The 17697-nt window shown below is 39.8% G+C and overlaps 1 long non-coding RNA gene across 2 annotated transcripts; it reads right to left on the bottom strand.

Annotated features, from left to right (window-relative positions):
• Window positions 1–4047: 4047 nt before the first annotated feature.
• Window positions 4048–8743, bottom strand: LOC109615255. 2 transcript variants are annotated; one of them, XR_003782228.2, is made up of 9 exons: window positions 8626–8743; window positions 7623–7815; window positions 7379–7483; window positions 6882–7094; window positions 6613–6766; window positions 5990–6528; window positions 5569–5825; window positions 4212–5286; window positions 4048–4084 (listed from the first exon to the last, which is right to left on the bottom strand). It is a non-coding gene; the product is annotated as an uncharacterized LOC109615255 (long non-coding RNA). The 2 variants fall into 2 exon arrangements; XR_004576192.1 differs by having other exon boundaries at window positions 4212–5825.
• Between the last annotated feature and the right edge of the window lie 8954 nt (window positions 8744–17697).

Here is a 17697-nt window from a genome sequence, read left to right as displayed (position 1 = left end):
GGGGCATGTTTTTAGAAACTGCCCAACCTCTTATGCCAACAGGACTCGTTCCCAAAGAGGGGCACAACCGGAGCCAACACCAACGCCAGAAGACCCAGCACCACAGCACAGTACACCCCCAGAACCAGCACCAACACACGACCCAGAATCACTTATTGTACCAGAACTACCCACTGCACCAGAAACAGTACCTTCACCGGAAATAATACCAGCCCTATCATCATCATCAGAAGACGACAATAGTGACAATTCAGACAGACCAGAACACCACAACGACAACACGACAACCAGTACCATGTCCAGCCTTGGGTCCCCGGTATCGCCCCTGTCCATGTCCCTTCCCGCCCCGGACTACCCACACTCACTGCCACTATTCACAGAATTTGAACACACTCAGGACCCCAGTAGCCATACCACACAAAAACCCAGACTGACAATAAAAAGCGAAACAGAAGAAACAGAAAATCACCCACCCTCCCGAAGACGAAGAACAACTGAACCAGAACACTCCACAACAACCAGTCACCCCCAAAGAACAACGACCCAAAAGAAAAATGGAAATAACAGCAACCACAAGCAAAAAATCAAACACTAACGACTCTCCGCCACCCCAAGAACCCCCATTCACCCAGTTAACTCGTCCCACACCTCACATCCCCGTAGCCACCCCCCCCATATATACACGAGCACAGGTCACTACCACAGCACACCCACACACAGGTAGGAATATTTCGAGTGGGCCCGAGCATGCTGACAGACAAGGGGAGGGCAGTACAATTAGGTTGGTGGGGCTGGCTGCGGCTCCCAGTTAGCGGGGGGCGCTGGCAGCGGCTCCCGGGCAGCAGGGGGCGTTGGCGGCGCTGGCTGCGGCTCCCGGACAGTGGGGGGCGCTGGCTGCGGCTCCCGGGCAGCGGGGGGCGCTGGCTGCGAGAACCGGTACGGCGGGTCCCGATAGCCCCACCAGTCCTCACATCTCCCTACATCTGGGAAAGCCCTCATAGGCCCCACCGGCGTTGTTGCCCGACGCCTAGGAGCTGGCACCGGGCAGGGCTGGGGCACCTGGACCACCCCACACGTGAGCATGGGTGGCACGGCCCCGTCCTTCCACTCCGCTTGCCCCCGGGCAGAAATTCTTGGGGAGGACACACAGAGGTTTGCTTCCGTCGCCTCTGTCGACGTCTCCTTTTGGGTGGATGCTGTGTTGGCCCGGTGTGCCGCAGGGGACGGTAGGGGTTCTCCTCCTCCTCAGTGTCGCTGTCAGGCCAACCGAGGAGTTCCCCTAACGTCCATTTCTGCCGTGTCTCTTTGTGGTGGTTCATTCTGTCACGGTCGTGGGATGAAAAGGACACAGGCGCAGAGTAGAGGTAGGGAAGGTAATCCATGTTTAATGAAAAAAGAAAGAAGGACTCCAACAAAACAAAAGGCAGCAACCAGTGACGTGGGTATTCCTTACACAGGATAAACAAAACCAAAATGAACCACGCCTCGGAGCCTACAAACTAAACTTAAATAGGGTCCCCAATTGGAGGCAATAACTAACACCTGCCTCCAATTGGGGAAACCAAAAAAAGGAGTAGAGGTGGCTAAAGGCCACCTCCTGTCCTGTCCTGGCTATGCCCCGAGCCCAGCGCAGAGATGGCTAGGGGCACAGCCAGGACGTGACAGTAGTAATAGCAACTATTAAATTAAATGTGGGATAACCTAAGGAAGACTTACACTATCATAACCCTTGATAAACATTAGGTGATCTATCCATGACACTGCGATATTGGTGAATAGGTCTTTAATATCAGCGCTCGACAACAGAAAGCATTGTTGTGTTAATGATCATTTGCCTATGGGTGTTATTTTAAGGCACTGTTCAGGCGTTAAGTGCCTTTGAAAGTCATATCAGTAGCTAGGGCTCTCACAATTCAAGTAACTCTGATAAACCCAACTTGCATTTTGCGGCAGCATGTCATCAATTCTGCAACATTAGAAAAGGAGGCATGCATACACTGAGGCATAGAATTCTGGCATGATCTTTTTACTTGAGCCATACGAGTTTGCAACATCTTCTGGTCAGAATCGAGAGTGCTGTAACGTTAGCAATTCTGGCTGACTGTCTAGTATGGTGTTTTTTATTTTTATTTATTTTATTTGTTAGCCATGTGAGGTTGGGCATTTTGCAAATGTAGTTTTAAACGGTGGCAGCCTAAGCATTGTATGTAATGTTGATTTGTCATCTCTAATATTCTCTTGTTTATATGTTTTTGAATCCATAATTAACGGTAGCATTTGCTTTTCATTGATTAGGAACATATAAACAACAATGAGCCTCAAAGAAAGGAGAGGAGGAAGGGGCAGAAATCCTGAACAAGATGCACTATATTAAATTTCCAATGCACTGGACAAAGATGGTTTTCTAAAGAAGTTCATTAACCTCTTTAAAGGTGAGTTTTACAGTCTTTCATTTTGACTTATGACCATGCTTACTACATCTGAACAAAACACTGAAATGTATAGAGGGTAGAGGTCTCGGTAACACAGGATTCTGCATTAAAATGCAGGGATAAAATTGTGTTCTAAAAACCTGTTTATTGACCAGAACATTACATTTACATTTCAACAAGAACAGTTTATATTTGGGTAATCTCAATAGAGTTTTCTGAAATGTCAAACACCCTCTATTTTTGGCACAGTGAGGTAGGGCTGGGCAATATGGCATTAAAAACATGGCTCTCCTGTTGTTTCTCCTAGACATTTCAGCTTCACTAAAACAGCACTGAAAGTTGATTGGTTTTAGCACCCTTTAGCAGGGTGAGATACTGATGAACTGACAGTCACAGTAAATGGAGATTTCATAGCTGTGTGCTCAATTAAATTCACCTGTAATCAGTGGTTGTGGCTGAAATTCCAGTCCACATACACTAGATAGCCAAAAGTATGTGGACACCTGACCATCACACCCATAGACATAATAAAGAGTAGACGCCGCATCAACCGCTACTTCCTACTGGCGCTGACGGGTCATGGGGCCGCCATATTGGACCAGTCAGCCGCGCCACTCAGTGTAATCTGTTTTGGCAGGTGAAATGAGCTGTCAGCGCATTTAATTAATCATACCTCAGTGACCTTACTGATTTTCACGCGTTTTTTTTCGCTGCAAAGGTCAGACATGTAGCTATGATAAGGACACATGGTTCGGCGTATTTTAATATTCATAGTGGGCTTAACAGTAATAGAATATTCTGATATAGTGACTAGAAATTCCAAGATCAAAACTGGGAGCATAATTCTCAAAAGGGAGAAAAACAGGGACATTTCCAGTTTGACTATCATTCTGATTGAAACACCTAATGTATAAATAGTGGCAGTAAATTCAGATATATTATATATTCTCTCTCTCATTTCGCAGCCCCCCTCCCAACATACACACACAGGTCCCAGTACTCTGTCTAAAATAGCAGGATGAAATGAAAAGTGACAGTCTGTATTTAAACTGCACATTTGCTTTGTTGAAACTCCCTTGAAAAGTCTGCAAACTTAATGTAGAAATTTTCAAAACACAGTTACAAAGTGTTTTACAGAACCCCGAGGGAAAGAGATCAGGGTTAAGACAATCACAATGTAAAGATAAACTTCACAATACAAAATCTCGCAAACCCAGTGTAAGGCAAAGGAGAACAACATTTTTATTCCTGAAGACACACCAGGAAGGTAGAGTTCATGAAACAAAAAACAATCAGAGGTATTTACAGAGCCACCAACACTTACAATTGTCGTGGAACCACACACACATGCTCTAAAACCCCTGTAAGAGGACAGTTTTGCAGAGCTTCTTCCTCGTGCTCCCTTTCTGCAGTTCAAGAGAGGTGAGTTTGGCAATGTGGTGCAGCCTTATTTTGATAAACACAGACACAACCAATGACAACAAATCAGAATTATGGTTGTCGATGCCAAACTGTGTCTCCTCAATGTGTTCCCCAAGCAGAAAAACATCCTCCGTTCCAATCTCCTCCCGGACGATGTGTGTGACTGTCGACACCTTAGGAGCTTGCATCGGTGAAGCTTGGCGGATCACCCTCTCTGCAGCTCTCAGCACCTTATTAAAATAACAATTAATAAAAATACATTACACAGTGCTCAAAGACACCAAACAAAACAGAACAAAGCAACCTTAATATACAAAGATTAAAATAATTTAAAAAAACAAGATAATAAAATCAAACCTTCACTGTGCCTTGTGATGGAATCACTAGCCCGCTCTGATGGAATTAAATAGGAGCTCCAAGTGATCTTGGCTTAACCTGTAGGTGAGCACATACCGCTGAACTTTGAGCAGTTCAGGAATCATCAGCATCAACATGTCGATATTGATGAAAAATCCGATGACCGACAAGTGCCTGCAAAAGAAAAAAGTTGTATTACTCTGATCATGGCGAGAAAAAGAACACCCAAAGAAAGCCCCATGTGATTTTGTTAATTCAAAGCAGTAAAGTGAATGTTCCATCACATCCATCAGTAATGTGTAATCACCCAGTCTTGAGTGCCTATCACAGGGGTGCAAACTCAGAGAATGAAAATGGTAAACAGCTACCAGATAGATAATTAGTTTGCATCCATGTTTTTAGGAATGGGATCCGTTTCTTGTTTAACTTATACTGTATACTTGTAGACAAAGGAACATTAAATTGGAACAATGTAATTGCAGAACTGGGATAACTTGAAAACAACACATGCAATACCTACCATTTTGACACCGACATGTACTTGATGTTGTGTAATACATACCATTTAGAAACATCTAGACCTGATAAACACACTGAATACAAGATAATTCCAACAGAAACAAAACTACATATTGAAAAACATTTAAACAAGATATCATATCAACATACATACCATCTTTCTGACACCTGCATAAAGTTGATGTTGTGTAATACATACCATTTAGAAGCATCTAGGACCTGAAAAACACTGAATACAAAATTCAGACAAACACAACTGAAGCAGTTAGGAGCATCTTAGGAAGTCGATGCATAACAGAACAACGGAGCATCTTAGGAACTCGATGCATAGGGGGAACAGAGTGTCGAACCCATGCCATGAACTTAACAAGCACTATTTTAATAGACCTCTTAGATCGGTGAAGGGGTGTTTCATCTTTTGTCACCAAAGTGAGCAAGTACTCCCTGGCTCTTGACAAAAATGCTTTCCTCTCCAATTCAAGGCACCCAAGGGAGCTTTGAATCCTTTGGCACGAGGATTGCGTCCATTCATGGTATCAAACAGCCTGTCAATAATCTATAAAGAAATATCAGCATCTAAAATCACTATCATTACAGGGTTTCATTAGGTATAAGTTAGTGGAAATCAATACTCATCTATTCAAAATATACAAAGAACACAGTGCATATTTCTAAACTGTATGCTCAACGAGTAAACATGCAAGTATTAGTATTTGCTTGACTTGCTTCTTTCCATAGGTATGCTTTGTAATACAGCTCATTTCACAGAGCTTTACCACTCCGATGAATTATAAAAATAAAAACATGTACTTGATTCTATAATCACTAATTGTATTACCTCAATGAATTCTGCCATTGCCTCACAGTCCTTAAACTGAGAGTACCCAAGATCCCTCATTGTGCGGAGAGCCACTGACACGGATCGACTCAGTGTCTGTGCAGCCAGGGACACCCTCATCTTGTGGTTCTCAAAGTAGACATGTTTGTCTGTAATTTTATTGGCAGCATGCAGTCCATCTTTTTTTGCACATCATTGAGATGATTGATGTACCTCCAACTGATATGTCCAGTGGTCGATGCAATTGGACTGTATGCCTGCAGAGTAAGTATCAGTCACTACTCAGCAAGTACAAAGAGCAAAATATTGATCATCACGTCCAGCCATAACTGTGCAAATGGCCAGACAACAATATTTAAATATAACTTTTAGCAGCAGAGGCATAATTTGTACAAATAGGTCTACAACGATCATCATTTACCTGCAACATATTACGTGCCAACTTGAGCATGTGACAAGCGTCCATCATTACAAATACATTCTCACCAGTCACTGGATGCGAGAAACTGGTTTGAAGCACCTCTTGTGGGTCTCCCTTCAGCTCACACCCAAGTTGGTTGCACATGCTGACATTGGAGGCATGCCCATCCATTGTTACACATACCACCCGGATGCCCCGTGCATGCAACTCCTCCAAAGAGTGAATGAGAAGGACCCTTTGTGTTTCTGGAGAGAGAGACTTGGTCAGGAAGTAAGCAATGGGAGCCTTCCAATGTCCCTGTAGGCCAACCACCATGAACACAAGAGCCTCAGTAGCAACATCAGTCTCACTGATTCCATCACCCATGTCTACAAAACCAGACATCGACTGGGTATGTGGATTATACTGCACATGTTTTCTGATGGACATGGCATCCAACATGAGCGAAACACATCCATATTTAGCCCTGGCATCTTCTCTCCAGCATATCCAGCATCATCTTGTTCAGGCCAGGCTTGTCATCCACCGAACGCTGCCACCTGTAATTTTTTTTTGAAAAGAAGCTATTTAACGTGTTTGCATCTGTCATTTCCAAAAATTCAATTGGACAACATTGATCCTACCTTTGTAATGTATGTGGATGTGGGAGGGGAAAATGTTGAGTCTCTCTGAGGTATTTGTATGCCTTTGGACCATGTAGATGGAGCGTGAGCGCAAACTCTTTGTAGTCCTTTGTGTACTCATGGCCCTGCTTTGCCATGAGGTCTATCTGAAGATCTGAAATGTTATGATTTAAAATGAATACGTCCCCTTTAGATAATAACTAAGGAGTTTATTAAAGAAAGAAAGAATAACATGTACATTAATTTCAAAGATGCTAATTTTGTCTTACCGGAGTAGAATTCAAGCTTTTCTTTGAGCTCTTCATTAATGAGGTTATTTTCCCTCAACTCCCCCAAAAGACTGTGGACTTTGCCCTATTTTCTCTTGCCATGGCATTCTTCTTCTCTCGCTCCACTCTTTCCACTCTTTCCACTCTTGCCAAGGCTTCATTGAGTCTGGTCTTAAGAGCGGTAGGAGACGCAGGCAGGGCATAGCCATGATCCTAGTAGAAAGAGGGATGAACATGGTTTGAGTAATGTTTCACTTCACAAACATCAGTTTGACACCACTAGTTTACAGCCCACATTCTCTCTTATAGTCATCACCTGTCAAAGCCACTGCCAGCACCGTGTGTGTGTGTGTGTGTCAGGAATGCATGTTCAATGTGTCTTCAATTGTGTATATAGGTTTATTTGTGAGTGTGTTTAATATGAGTGGCAGCAAACAAGTGAGATTTTAATATGTCTAGGAACATTATGATATGATGTTTAAAGTAGAAATATTCACATCATTAGGCTGAGGTTGTGGGTCTGAGGTTGCCGTTTCTTGGGAATCCTGAGAGGCCACGGACAGGCTTTCTTCAGCTCTTCTGGAGGTAGACGTAGCCCTGCACTTTAGAAAGTAAAATGAAGAATCATAATACTTTATATATAATATATTTATAAAGGGATAAGTATCTCACCCTGCCCTGTGATTGATAACATACTATTTCAATTTATGAATGCTAATAGCCTTATGATGATACACCTACTCTTTGGAGGTGAACTGGGAAGCTGAAGACGGATGGAATAACACCATCTCGGAGTCGGACAATCTGACTCGACCTATCAAAATCTCCCTGCTTAAAATGTTGACAGCAAAGCACTGTTGACACACTTGCAGTGAATCCTTCTCTCCTCAAAGCTACTTCCCACTTCTTCCTCATATCTTTGTCCTTGGGAAACCTTCAAAATTAAAACAGAAGATTTGGGAGAGTCTACACAAAAACATTTCAAAAGGAGGTCAAGCTTATTTCTTCCTTCAAGTTTCTTAGAACCTTTCTTCAAACAAAACTAATACTTTAATGGATATCTGTTTATAATGAACCAAAGCCTTTATTTTAAGTGGGGTGTGTATGAGACGTGAGCGGTATCTTACTTTTGTTAGGGTGAATTTCATGTGAATAATACAGTGTTGGGCAAGCTACTTGGAAATTGTAGTGAGCTAAGCTATTAGTTACCCTGCCAATAATAAAGCTTCACTACACAAAAGCTACCACCCAGTCAAATGTAGCAAGCTAAGTAACACAAACACAGCAGTAGGCTAGTTCACTACATAGGAAACTACTTTAAGTTGTGCTAATTTCACATGACAAGAAAAAAGTAGCTTGTGTGGCCAAGCTACTTGGTAAATAAAAGGACTTATTACTACTGAAAAGTTACTTGATTCTGGAAATACTGAAGCTACCACCAAAATACTAAGTTACTAGCTAAGCTAGTACTGCCCAACAATGATAATACCATCTTTTATATATGATACAGTCTGTGCCACTTTTATTTGTACAATAGCATTCTTGTGTCAGTTGTAATCTAAGTCAGTGTTATAGAATATGACTTATCAAGTCTCAGTTCGCTGGGTGAACAACGGCTGGTGCAGTAAACATAGCCTAGCTAGCTGGATACAATTTCAATACAGTAATATCAAAGATACTTGCTCCTTCTCAACTCTCTGGTAATATTCTAGTCCCAAAATAGTACGGTAATGTTAAATCTTACTTGTGAAAAGTAATCCCACGAGCCCTGCTTTCGATGGTCCGCCGATTTGAGCAGGAATATGCTGCACAATGCTCTGGCATCGTTGTTTCTGCTGCTACGCCACTAGGAGTATGACCGGTCAAAGATGTGTGATGGTAATTCCATGTATCGACACTCGGAGTAAGGGACACAGAAACAAAGTTCTCTTTGTACATCATAACCGTTTTATTAATTATTATGCACAGAGACTATTATGAGAGACGCGTCAACCGCTTACGCAAACATAATCGTCTGAGGAGCCTCTAACTAATATAGCTCATTCAACCGTATATATCACATAGGAAAAAGGGGTGTGGTAAGATGCTGCCATCTGTTTCATGTCAATCAAACACCTTCCCTTTGTTCTATCAAATGCTATCTTCCCCCAACTTATCCTTCCTGTCATGTTTACTGTAGTGTTTACCCAAAGGGGCCAACTGACCTTACTGCCCCCTGTTGTATCTTCTCCTATCCTGTCCTAAAACCCATTGATCTCCATCTGGACAGACAATAGATGTCCCCTATGCAAATCCCAGATCCCACACATTCCTGTACCTAGAATACATTGTATATAGAAATTTCCACAACAGATGGCGGCCGTATTTCTCGCGCCCAGCAGCCAATGCGGCGTCTACTCTTTATTATGTCTATGATCACACCTATGTGAGCTTGTTGGACATCCTGTTCCAAAACCATGGCCATTAATATGGAAACACAGCCTTTTTCACAGTATATGCTGGTCATTATGTTCTTGTCCTCATTCTAATACAAACTGGCGAAATAAATTTGAGCACCGTGCTAACACACATTTTGTTCCAGATCATAACACACCTATGCCAATCATAGACATCAACAGTAGAGCACAGTAGAATATAGTACATTAATTAATGTTAACTACTTTTTTCTCCTGTGTAGGTCATGGAGTATTCAGCAATAGGTACTTTGGAAAAGGAGACTTCCTGCTGGAATACAGAGGGGACTTTATTACATCTGATGAGAGCAAAAGAAGAAGAATACAATACAGTGATGCCCTTAATGTTTTCATGTTTGACCTAAGTTTTTATGGGAAACTGTGGTGGTAAGTCTGGTTCTGACTTTGTAACATTATGAAAGTCTTAACTTACAGAAGCAAGAACTTCATACCTATAATTTTTGGTACTATTAAAGTGGCCAAACATAGGGCGTTGCCAAAAAACTATATTATCATGTAATCAGATTCACCATCTGGAACCAAAGCTAGTGTTGTTAAAGAGGCATGTCTGTTCAAATATTTTTGCACAGTGACATTTTAATTGCTTTGCATATACTGGTAGATTGTTTGGTAGTCATTCAGAGCTCCCATTAATTATTGACAAAGTAATATTTAATTTGGTTCTCCACATGGGGGTTCCACCTCCGGAGGTTGCAAGAAGATTTTGCATGTGCACGATTTTAGCAGGGCAGATATCCAGATGTCTGAATAGGGCGGGCTCTGGAGGAGTGACATAATATCTGTAGTTGTATTGGCTGCTAACATGAATTACTTGCATCTAAAATATAGGTTTAAAATGCAGTCTTTTGGTATATTTCATTGTGAACATAACAGCATTTATCACTGGAAAATGTATATTTGTACAGTGATACTGTAGGCTAATAGAATAGTTGGTTTAGCAAAAAGCCTAAGAAATATGTTTCTATTTGTCTAGTATTGATGCAGCAAACACTGAATCACTTGCCAGATTTGTCAACAATGACCACATCAATTCGAACAGCAAAATGAAAAGGCTAACAGTTGGAGGGAAGCCCCATCTCTGTTTATTTGCAATGACCGACATAAAACCTGGAGAGGAAATTGTCTATGATTACCGTGGCCAAATAAGGTAAATTCTAATGTTCTTTGAAGCATAATCTAAGATACAATGGCTTGCAAACACTAAGTATACAAAACTCTTGGACTGAGAAATGTTGTGTAACAAACTGGAATGAAAATGTAATTGTAATCTTTACCATTAGATTTACACAACATATAAATTATTCCTTTCAAAACCAGTTGAAAAAAAAGAACTGACAACTGTTTGTTGTATAAACAGATGGGTAAAAAATGTAAGGGAAACACTTCAAGAAATTAGTGGAGGAACATGACGAATTACGATGCTTCCATTTAGGTGTACTGTGTGATACAATTACTCGGTGCCCTAACATCTAAATCATTAAATATACTGGAACTAGAGCTGTTTATATAATGTAAGACTTTGGATATTGTCAATGTTCATGTAATCAACCAGGCATGAGGGGTTTGGTATATGCCCACTATACCAAAACTAAGAGCTGTTTTTAGGCACAATGCTTCTTGGAATATGTTGGCAATATACCTTAAACCTCTGCTGGGGCTTCTGCTCTACTGAAATAGTTCCCAATACAATTAGAGAATTAAAGTGATATCATAGCCATGGTATACGGTCCCATATATATTGGCTATCAGCCAATATGTATTCATGATTCCACCTACCCGGTTTGTGAGACTGTATACCATGGGTATGATGTCACATTGCTTTTTACTGCCCTCATTGCGTTTGGTAACCAATTTAATAGAGCTTTAAGGCATCTCTGGGGTTTGTGAAATATTGCCTGTGTCCTGGCACTCTGTGTTTCGTCGTGCCTAAGAAAAGCTTTTAGCCGTGGTATATTGGTCATATGACACCCCCCTCCCCCCGATTTATTGCCTCCACGTATCACGGCAGTCGGACAATCAGCATCCAATATACAAACCACCTGGCTTAGACAATTGAAATCTTTGAGTAAGATCTTAAATTGGAAAGGCAATTCAGTAACTTACCCTTGTCCGATGTGCTGACATCATAATATTTGAGTGCTTCCGATTATTAATATTCCTTATGGTTTTAATGGTGACGTGGATTTGTTTCTCTATGCTTCTATATGTGGATGCCATGCCTTAAAGGGAACTTTCAAACATAAATGTTCAGTATGAATGGTTTACATGTGTTGTGGAGTGTGTGTGTGTATATGATCTTATACTGGTGTACAAGGACACCATGCCATATGGAGACCGTTCAAATCGACTTTGAACTGTTTTAAATTTGTATAGAGTGTGTGTGTTTATGATCTAATACTGGTGTAGGAGGACGTTATGTCTTATGGAGACGTTCGAGTGTTTGTGATTAGTTAAACCGTTTGAGTCTAGTTTGATAGTATAATACTATTGGGCTAATGATTTTAAATGTCTTCTTTCTCTTCATAGCAAATCCATGTCCAAGAAATGGCGGTTACTACAGAGACCGAGAACACTGAAGAGGTGCTTTTTTATCATTAAATATACTGGAACTAGAGCTGTTTAAATAATGTAAGACTTTGGATATTGTCAATGTTCATGTAATCAACCAGGCATGAGGGGTGTGGTATATGCCTAATATTCAGTGGGGAGAAAGTATTTGAGACACTGCCGATTGTGCAGGTTTTCCTGCTTACAAAGCATGTAGAGGTCTGTCATTTTTATACACTTCAACAAAAATCCAGAAAATCACATTGTATGATTTTTTATTAATTACAGTTTTTTACGATTGTTTACACACTAAAATTAAAATTTCCACACAATTAGCAAAATGTTACTCCAATGAGCAAAACACCTCCACAGATTTGCACAACATTACACACAATGTCTGCTTCACCCTTTTTGCAAAACATTACACACAGTGATTTGTAAAACTCTACACACATTTTCACACCTTAGACACAGATAAGGATCGTGAGGTTACTTCCTTGTAATTACAAAGCACCGGATTGCCAATTACCACACTAATGAACGAATTGGATAAACACATCTACCAGGTGTGGAAGCACACATGTGCTAATTTGAAAACACAGCACTCAGGTGTGCTATAAAAGGCAGCAAGTTCACCTGTCTTCAACAAAAATGGAAGGAGTTAGAAGAAGAAGAAGAGTGAGAATGAGAGGGGGAGCTCAAAGAGGAGATGAAGGCGGTAGAGGAAGAGGAGAAGGAGGTAGAGGAAGAGGCATAGGTAGAGGAGAAGAAGGTAGAGGAAGAGAAGGAGGTAGAGGAAGACACCTAGGTAGAGGAAGAGGTAGAGAAAGACTTGAAGAGTTATATAATAAATAAATATATATATATATATATTTATTTATTTTTATCTTATTTTGTTTTTACATAGGATTGAGGGTCGAGGACATCCAACGAGTCTCTCTGTCAACATTAGGTCAAATCCTAAAGAAAAATCAAATATACATGAAGCAACTGTATCGGGTACCATTTGACAGAAATTCAGAGAGAGTGAAACATCTGCGCAATGAGTATGTGGAGGTATGCATTGTTCATCTGACTATGGTGTGGTATCATGCACTGCTCATAATGTTCTGTCACAAAAAAATACTGTGCTATAGATATTGAATAGCATTCTATTTTCTTGAATGTGTTTCAGAGAGTCTTGCAAATGGATGCTGCTGAAATTCAACATGAATTTATATATGTGGATGAGGCTGGATTTAACCTTGCAAAAACAAGAAGAAGAGGGAGAAATGTAATTGGGCACAGGGCAATCACCAATGTGCCAGGGCAGCGAGGGGGTAACATCACCCTTTGCGCTGCTATCACACAAAATGGGGTCCTTGAAGCAGCTTCAGTGCAGGGGTGGTTTCGTCACACAAGGCGATTCTTCCAACGGTGCCTTGTCAATGAAGACATAGCCTGTGATGTGGATGAAATCTTATGGCCTGATCCAGCCAGACGAAGAGACGGATAGTTACAGTATTCTTGTTGCTTTTACAGTAGTTTTCTTTCATTTCTGTTTACTTTTACTTTACTTTTCTTCAGAGTCAAAGTGTATGTACTGTAATTCATGCAGTAATTTTTATTTGTCTACGGATTTTATTTGTTTACAGTAATTGATATCATTGTTGGTTGATTACTGTAACTGATTATGGTAAGAAATACTGTAAGTATTGAAATAAATACTTGAAATATTCAGTCTGCAGCATCAAGTGTTGTGCAGTGCTTGGTAAGGTTATATAGTAGGCCTACAGTATTTGTCTACATTCTCATTATATCTCAAAACAAATCATGAATAATGTTGTGAATTTCTCACTATTTTTTGTCACCTAAATTATCTCTTAAGAATGTCTGGGCAAAAATCTATTTTTTTTTTTACAAATGTGTTTTTTATTTATCACAGCAGTGTGAAACTGGTTGCAATAGTGTATGATCATTGATGACTGTGTTGGTTAAATGAAAACAAATAGCATTTTCACAAATATGTGTATATGTTTTGACTGAAGTGTGTATGTTTTGACTGAAGTGTGTCATTTTGCAAACAATCTAGGAATTTTGCTAATTGATTGTGGTGTTTGGATAATTGTGATTATATTTTGACAAAAAGAACTCTGTTTTCAAAATTGTGTGTAAACAATTGAAAAAAACTGTAATTAGCATTTTATTGCATGACATAAGTATTTGATCACCTACCAACTAGTAAGAATTCTGTCTCACACAGACATGTTCGTTTTTCTTTAAGAAGCCCTCCTGTTCTCCACTCATTACCTGTATAAAAGACACCTGTCCACACACTCAATCAAACAGACTCCAACCTCTCCACAATGGCCAAGACCAGAGAGCTGTGTTTGGACATCAAGGGTAAAATTGTAGACCTGCACAAGGCTGGGATGGCCTACAGGACAATAGGCAAGCAGCTTGGTGAGAAGGCAAAAACTGTTGGCACAATTATTAGAAAATGGAAGAAGTTCAAGATGACAGTCAATCTACCTCGGTCTGGGGCTCCATGCAAGATCTCAATTCGTGGGGCATCAATGATAATGAGGAAGGTGAGGGATCAGCCCAGAACTACATGGCAGGACCTGGTCATTGACCTGAAGCTGGGACCACAGTCTTACAGTCTTAAAGAAAACCATTAGTAACACAGTACGCCGTCATGGATTAAAATCCTGCAGCGCACGCAAGGTCCCCCTGCTCAAGCCAGCGCATGTCCAGGCCCATCTGAAGTTTGTCAATGACCATCTGGATGATCCAGAGGAGGAATGGGAGAAGGTCATGTGGTCTGATGAAAAATAAAGCTTTTTGGTCTAAACTCCACTCGCAGTGTTTGGAGGAAGAAGGATGAGTACAACCCCAAGAACACCATCTCAACCGTGAAGCATGGAGGTAGAAACATCATTCTTTGGGGATGCTTTTCTGCAAAGGGGACAGGACGACTGCACCGTATATTGAGGGGAGGATGGATGGGGCCATGTATCGCGAGATCTTGGCCAACAACCTCCTTCCCTCAGTAAGAGCATTGAAGATGGGTTGTGACTGATTCTTTAAGCATGACAACGACCCAAAACACATAGACAGGGCAACTAAGGAGTGGCTCCGTAAGAAGCATCTCAAGGTCCTGGAGTGGCCTAGCAAGTCTCCAGACCTGAACCCAATAGAAAATCTTTGGAGGGAGATGAAAGTCCGTATTGCCCAGCTACAGCCCCGAAACCTGAAGGATCTGGAGAAGGTCTGTATGGAGGAGTAGGCCAAAATCCCTGCTGCAGTGTCTGCAGGTCTGTATGGAGGAGTGGGCCAAAATCCCTGCTGCAGTGTGTGCAAACCTGGTCAAGAACTACAGAAACAAAGGTTTCTGTACCAAATATTAAGTTCTGCTTTTCTGATGTATCAAATACTTATGTCATGCAATAAAATGCAAATCTATTACTTAAATCATACAATGTGATTTCTGGGTTTTGTTTTAGATTCCGTCACTCACAGTTGAAGAGTACCTATGATGCTTTGTAAGTGGGAAAACCTGCAAAATCGGCAGTGTATCAAATACTTGTTCTCCCCACTGTAATTGGAATAGAACAGTAATGTACTGTTTGTTAATGGCAATTCTCTTCTTTTTTTTTCAGTGTCAGCATATTCTTGTACATGCTGTTGTATCCTCTTTGGACAAATGCAATGTCTGCAGTGGTGGCACAATGTCATCACTCAGGTGGTCTGGAATGCAATGTAAATGTGTGTCTTTTCTTGCCCCGATCTTCAGACTGTAAATCTGTCCACAACAAAAATTATTCTTAAACATAGAGACTGCTAGTACCAGTTGATTTTGGAGATGGGTTTGATATCATTATTTGTTTTTATAATCAAGCCAATATTTCAATTACCTTCTGATTTATTTAAATGGAGAAAAAAAGGTAGTCGGTTCCCAGACCTCAATGGGCACAGACTTGCCCAACCTGAGTTTTTTTTTCGTTTGCATTTAATATGCCATGTTTACATTTGTTATATTAATCTTTCAAAATTTGCAGGGATTTACATGGGTATAAAATTAGAGCAATAGGGACTCAGCGGGTTCTAGTCAAAATGTTCATGCGTTTTGGCCAATCAAGCTGTACTGCTTACTTTAAAGCCATTCCATCTTAAAATAGCATAAACACTGTAGACTATTTTAGTTAGCCTTATTTGCATCTTGTATATTAACCCTAAAACGATCAAATTATTTATTTATTGCACAAAATCATACATACAAATGTTTATGCTTATCCATTCATTCATTCATAAACATGCGCATTCACACACGCTGCATGAACAAAGAAAAGAAAACAACAACAATAAGAAATAACAGAAAGAAGAAAATCTTATAATTCCGTTTTGATGTGCACATCAAAAATATTTTTTTTATAAACACATCTGTTTTTGTGTAGTTCGTGCAAAGAGAGTTTTAAAATGATATTGCCATAATAATCAAAATCTTCAAATCAACCAAATCTTTGAATTTTTAAGAGTCCAGAATTTACAAGTAAACTATTAGTGTGTTCTCTGTAGCCTGTCTTGTTGATTATCCTTAATGCTTTTTTCTGTAACAAAAACAGAGGTTTTGTGTTAGTAGGGTATGTATTACCCCATACTTCTGTGCAGTAACCAAAATATGGGAGTATTAAGGAATTGTACAACATATGCAACGTTGAATAATCTAAAACATCTTTAACTTTATATAAGACCCCAATACTTTTACGAACTTTACTTTTAATATAAGCTATATGATCTTTCCTATTCAATTTATTATCCAAAATAACACCTAAAAATTTTATCTCATTAACTCTTTCAATATCAGTTCCTTCAATTGCTATATTTATATTTTCTTTGTTGTATTTAAATGACCAGAAATCATGTATTTTGTTTTTTCCCAATTTAAACAATTTATTTTGGTCAAACCATTTCTTCATTTTTCCCATTTCTGAATTCAAGCTGTAGATACCAAACAATTTTTTTTTCACGTTTAGGGTATCCCTGCTTTAAATAGTTTATTGCTTAATTGACGTGTCACCAAATAAAAATAGAATATTTAATATTTGTTATAGTTTTTAACAAAGCTATGCACAATTTACCATAGAATGAGCATCATTGCCGAGCAACAAGGTTCTGTACCCGGCGTTTGGAGTTACAAGCTAGCGAGTGAGATTAGAGAAACGTAACATGCGTGTCTGTTCACACACTTGTCTTGTATCATCGCCCACGACATCTACGCAGTAATCATTAAGTCAAATATAAAGAAAAAAATAGATAAATATACATAAAAATGTAGACTAGAAGCAATTAGTATAGATGAGGGGTATATGGAAAATATGAAATAAATATTTAATACTATAAATATAAGTGTAATACAGTGCTCATATGTTTGCATACCCTGGCAGAAATACACAGTATTAAGAACTATGGGTATGCAGACCTTTGAACAGGGTTCAGTAAAATAATTTATAAAATGTTTTGTTGTGCCTGCTCATGTTTACAAATGGAACATATATTACCAATTCTCCAAGGGTATGGAAAATGTTTAGCAAAACTGTAGTTCCTATGAATGGTACATTCAAATATGTTAATGTGATTGAATGCTTATCAGAGCATTTAAAGTGATCAATATGATCATCGATCAGGACCCTGTTTTCTTGTGGGCTCCAACATTGTATTATTTTATTATCCATGACAGAATGCTAAGTTTTCTTTCATATATATGCATTATTTAACAATACTTAGCATAGGAGTATTTAGTTAAAGAATCTACT

Source organism: Esox lucius, chromosome 9 (genome assembly GCF_011004845.1).
Source record: "Esox lucius isolate fEsoLuc1 chromosome 9, fEsoLuc1.pri, whole genome shotgun sequence".
Taxonomy (NCBI): Eukaryota; Metazoa; Chordata; class Actinopteri; order Esociformes; family Esocidae; genus Esox; species Esox lucius.
The sequence above is the reverse complement of the archived record's forward strand: the minus strand, read 5'-3'. Positions and strand labels throughout refer to the sequence as shown.